This window comes from Phalaenopsis equestris, unplaced genomic scaffold (assembly GCF_001263595.1).
Source record: "Phalaenopsis equestris unplaced genomic scaffold, ASM126359v1 Scaffold198002, whole genome shotgun sequence".
Taxonomy (NCBI): domain Eukaryota; kingdom Viridiplantae; phylum Streptophyta; class Magnoliopsida; order Asparagales; family Orchidaceae; genus Phalaenopsis; species Phalaenopsis equestris.
Window position 1 is genome coordinate 166,943 of NW_018217944.1, and position 4,141 is coordinate 171,083.

The 4,141-nt window shown below is 33.5% G+C and overlaps 1 protein-coding gene and 1 pseudogene across 1 annotated transcript in view; one reads left to right on the forward strand and one right to left on the reverse strand.

Annotated features, from left to right (window-relative positions):
- The window catches only part of LOC110035515 (thioredoxin O2, mitochondrial-like), a 49,308-nt gene that overhangs the window by 11,112 nt on the left and 34,055 nt on the right, over window positions 1–4,141 (forward strand). The window lies entirely within an intron of this gene.
- LOC110035523 lies at window positions 2,963–3,385 on the reverse strand (annotated as a pseudogene).

The window sequence follows — 4,141 nt, forward strand, 5'->3', positions numbered from 1 at the left end:
ATTAACGAGTCGAACACGAGCTTCTTAACGAGTCGAACACGAGCTGTTCGCGAACGACGAGCCGTTTTGACAGCCCTAATTGTATTTCTATTTCTTATCATACGAGCACTCACCAGGCTACTACAAAATTAAGTATAACATCTTCTATTGTATTTCTATTTCTTATCATATGAGCACTCACCTCCTACTTGAACTTTTAGACCCATTTACATCACCACTAATATATATTTTTTTCTTATGTATACACATTCATAATTTCATTATTGATAATTATCTTAATACCAATCAACAATTTGCTCTTCTTTTTTTTAACAAATTTTCTAATACTATACCAACCTACTTATTTTCATACATTCTAACATACAATAACATATAATATTATTTAATGTATTTGGATTTTTTTATTTTTTTAAAATATATTTTAAAATAAGCAATTTTCATTCTTCTCTAGTCATTGTGCCCATCAATTATCTTGTATTTTCATTCAAAGTTCACAAATTACATATAATAAGTGTCTCTTGGTTTTGACCTAGTAAATCATTGCTTAATTAAATTATGTTGTCTATTAATGGTGATATCAGTTTAAGTTGTGGCATGACACTTACCAGTATTGTCAGTCGCTTGTGGGGAACCCTTTAATCTTTTTCATAAGGTCTCATTTAACTAGTTTTGATGTGAGTTTTACGATTATTTTTTAACCTAAATTATCCTTCAATATTTCTCATTTGGTTTGGGAACCCATAAGCAATAATTTTCAAAGAACAAAATGCCACATAATATAATATTATTATTATCATTAGTCTTATGATTATTATTAATTTCGAACATAATTTAAATGTGGCAACACACTCACACGCACACGCACACACACACACGCTCACATAAACTTCGTGGTTAACTCTAAACGCCATGAAAGGCTTTTAGCTTAACCACATTAACAAGCATAGTGACGCACTGCCGAGAACAAATGCAGTCTCATAACAAAGGTTGAGCAACAAAATAGTCGGGGACACTAATGGGTACATTCGTTCTATAAATTGTCTCTTGAGGGAGGTAGATGTGAGATTGAGAGGTAGAAACGACTTGTGGGGGGGTCGATTAACACACATAAAGGAAGAAGGGCCTTGAAGCATGATGGTTGACGCGTGCGTCTAGGGCAGAGAAGACAACGACACCGTTTATAGATGCAGGAGGCTTCTAATGCAAAGGTCGAACGACTCTACATGAGGAAGAGATTGCGACACAAGGAGTGGTGCCCTAGCCGATCGAAGGAAGACGAGAGGAAAGAGCTCTCGTTCATGTAGGAAGGAAGCAAATCTTGCGTGCAGAGGGTGAAGTCTTTTTTTTTCCGCGTGGATGAGGGTTTGACCGAGATTTAAAGGTAAACTTTAATAATTTTAATTAATTGATTATATATATATATTGTAATGTTAATAGAAAAATGTTATTGAATTAGGACTTTTGGTTTAGAGTTTCAACTTGGAGCGGAATAAAATTATAAGTGCACAAACTAAAAGAGGGAGATTGACTCGAGTAAACTTTTGTAAAGTATAATTTGGTTTATATTGTAATTTATTTAATAAATTTTAAATGTCTATTGAAAAGCAAATTAAATTTAATTAGGATTGCATAAGGTAAATGATGGAAATTAATACTTAAATAATATAAAGTTAATATGTAATTAAAGAATAAATTAAGCCTTAGTAATATGAATATCACGTTATTATTGAGATCAATTTTAGAAGACTTGAGATCAAGACAAATTCAAGATCAAATAATTCGTCATCGAGTTGAGTACTTCTATTTTTATTCTATAGTAATATTTTGTTTCTTCTCGATCAAGTACACTTACATTTACTCTTATATTTTTATAGCACTACATACCCATGATTTATATTTCTATTGAATTTTTTTATATTATTAGAATGAGAAACATACTTAGTATTGTTTAAATTATCATATATATTGATTCGTTTACAAGCATATTATCTGTTATACAAATGAGAATAAAATGATCATTTCTAGATAATGTTTGTTAATGTATATTTGCATGCATATGTTTGACTATGATGGAGTCATCTCTTTATGGTACTAGCGGGGAGCGCTAATGTATCTGTGCACGTAAATGAAAAATGATATTTATATTGAAGTATCTTAACCATTACAATATTAGACGGTGCTCATGTGATAATTGTACATTTATAAAATGATATAGATATACTATTGATACAGTGAAAGACATTAATGCCATGAATCATCATAATTAATCATATTCATAAACTATCAAATATTTTATACTGATTTTTTAAAAATTTAACAAACATGCATATTCTTTTCTTTTTTCTTGTATTACTGCAGTTTAAGAGTGAGTATTAACTCGCTTTGGTTAACTCGATGTTGTTTTAAACTAACTTTTCAAGTACAACTAATTAATTAAAAATGAATAATAGAAGATAAAATATTTTATAGAATACACAGAAAACTTATAAGGAGGTAAATTTAATTGTACCAGTTTAATTTAATTTCTTTACCGGCTCTTTCATTTGTTAAATGTTAGTTATAGAAAATGAATATAAAATTTGATTCTTACCATCCAATTGTCTACACCCGTCTTGGTTAATTTCAAGTCCCAGGTTGGGAATTGACAAAAATGGTATTCGAGACAAGGTTTAAGATTAATGTAATATTGATGAAAGAGCCAATAGAGTAATTACAGTAAATTTTAATAATAAGAAAATTAAAATTTAACTCAAATTAGTAATCATATATTGAATTCATGAAGATAAGCATAGCTCACAACACAAATAGAAATTCACACAGCAAAATTCAAAGCCATGGGAAGCAGTTTAGTACCACAACCATAATTCCGACCAAAAATAACAATTAAAATTACGACATTAGATTGCTCCAAAAGCAAACCTACGCTTTCAAATTTCTTCCTAGTTTCTAGAACCTTAAGTTCCTAGAACCTTAGCTTCGTGAAGAACCATCGATTCTTCCCCGACTTGAATCGCTCCTCGAATCGCGCCTTGGTTTCCCGCGCCTTCGTTTCCTTGCAGGCTGTGACCTTCTTGTCGCGAGACTGGCGCGCATCTACAGTGACAACGTCCTTGAGATCGACTTCAAGAGTATATCGGGTGGGCATGATGTGGGTGTAGTTGACCAGCTTAAGGAAAGCCTTCACCCTAGACTTCTTTGCCATCTTCTTCGCTGAGTCCTTGCGGATGACCTTCCTGGGGTACTTGGCGATACAGGCGACGAGGCAGTGGCCTTAAGGGCGGTCGTGGGTTCCATCGTCATAGGATCGGACGATGACCGCCTTCCGGCCGGCGAAGCGACAGTTGAGTACGATGACGGCCTTGCCGGGCTTAAGAAACTTCACCATCTTTGAAACCATTCTCCCTTTTCCAACGGCGGCTCCGCCCTTCTCTTCTGCAGATTGTCGCGGCAACTTGTAAATTAGTAATCATATATATTTTTGCATAAAGATGCACTTGAAATTATAGAAGAGAGTTCGATAGAAAAAATATTAAGTGCAACCTATTATAAATGTGAACACGAATGTCCTGATTTAGATGTCGGCGACTGTAAATCAACTGATTCAAGAGTTCAGATCGCAGCCTATTAGAATTGATATAATTGCTGTGGATAAGTATTTAAAGATATTTTAAATTCTGCGTCCATCTTTGTTTAAGAGAATTAAAGTTTCAATTGAAGCAGAAAATTGATTGACACGAATTGAAAAAATATTACATAGTATGGTATGTCTGGATGAAAGAGGAGTATCATTAGTTACATTTGTGCTGGATGGAAAGGCTGAAAGGTGGTGGCATGGACAACGCCAGATAAGCTAGAAGACTTACCCAACATGATGCTAAGTTGGGAGGAGTTTGTAGAGCTATTAAGATAGTGGTTTGTTCCCTTATCTGTTTGAACACAAATGCAGGACAAATTTATCAGATTGGTTCAAGGAGAGAATACAATCATGTAGTACGAAGCTGAATTCATTGCATTGTGAAGATATGCGTCATTGTTGATCGCTGCTGCAGAAGAAAAGTGCTATATATTCCTTGTTTTTGGTTCTTTTTAATTGAACATCAGAGTTACCAGCTTGTATATATATATATATCCAAAATAAGTC